Genomic DNA, 1461 nt, shown 5'->3' with positions numbered 1-1461 from the left:
TGATGATGATGATGATGATGATGACAGTATTGAAAACAAGGATAACGGAAATCATGACTCACAGAATCAGAATTTCCATGTCAATGCTGACGAATTCGTGAGTCAGTTATACTAATTTGAAAAAGTCGATTCAATTCTACCTTTTCAAGCGTATAGCGGTACCTATGAAGGTAGCTCAATTTCATATTTTTCTGGCTATCCAGCACATGCAACAATCAAGAAATGGGATTGCGATCAGTGTTTTCAAGTCCTGTTGAAGCCTCCAGAAGACACAGGAGATGTTGATGATACTTTCATCGAATGTCGCGAATACGAAAGTAAGTCTTCATATAAAGTAACCCTTTTGAAGAAACCTTCTGTGAAATTTCGCGAGATCGTAACAGGGAATTTGATTTCATTTGAGAGGATCATTAAGCAAGTACGTTATCAGGCGAAAGTAAAAGAGATGATCGAAAAGACAGCCATTCGCGACATCAGTTCAGTATACCCTGATTGGTTCGCAGAATCTGATCCTTGCTACGAACATATACTCTTTGCAATGAGATGCTTATTTAAAACAAAATTGCATCGTGTTTGCACAGTCGACAATAGAGAAGCCAGGGCAGTCAATCTTCAAAAGCGAAGTGATAATGCTGCTAAAAAAAGGATGACGGGGACCAACAAGCGAAAGAACAGCACAATGGAGGATGTCAAATCTTCGCGCAAATTAAAAAATTTAATGCATGTGTAATAAATTAATGCATGTCTAATTAATTAGTTAATTTAGAAATTCAATCGTCGATCGCTCTAAGAAATTCTCAAACTCTGAAACTTTCTGAATTAAGCATTTTTTCTTATTTTATTCTAAGCCACGTGGGTTTAAAGGCTTAAAAACATTTTCTCTCTCGATGGATTGCTCACCTTGCCGTATGGAGTATATATAGGTTCCAAATTAAATCATTAATTTATTTAATTTAGTACCTTACACTTCTGGTGAGAGGGCTGAGTAAACTGTGGAGTTCATTTTTTTTCAATCACGATATCATAGAGTTTAACAGTATAATACAGAAATACTTAAATTGTCCTTAAAATTCCTATCACAACTCTACTGTTGAAACTAAGAAGCAACCGACCATCTATTTTTGTACAAATAGAATTTATAGTTACGCTAATTTCTATACATTTAATAACTTACATAAGTACATATATTTATGATAAATTTTTTCATTATTGTTATACTATATATATAATTAAAAATTTGACATAAGGACAACCGCAGGATTTCGCCGGGAGCCGGTGCTAATCTGAAAAATTGCACCCGCTTCCAGCGAAATCGCGGTAAAATTTCAGCCAGAACCACATCTCACAACCGTGAGATATGTGGTTACAGTCTGTAAAGGAATCAATATGACGATCCAGCAAAAGCCTCGTGCACCCTAAGAACACGGAGCGACCCAAGGACAACCGCCTTCTGCATTTTTC

Source organism: Belonocnema kinseyi, chromosome 9 (genome assembly GCF_010883055.1).
Source record: "Belonocnema kinseyi isolate 2016_QV_RU_SX_M_011 chromosome 9, B_treatae_v1, whole genome shotgun sequence".
NCBI lineage: Eukaryota > Metazoa > Arthropoda > Insecta > Hymenoptera > Cynipidae > Belonocnema > Belonocnema kinseyi.
This window is presented reverse-complemented; position numbering follows the sequence as displayed.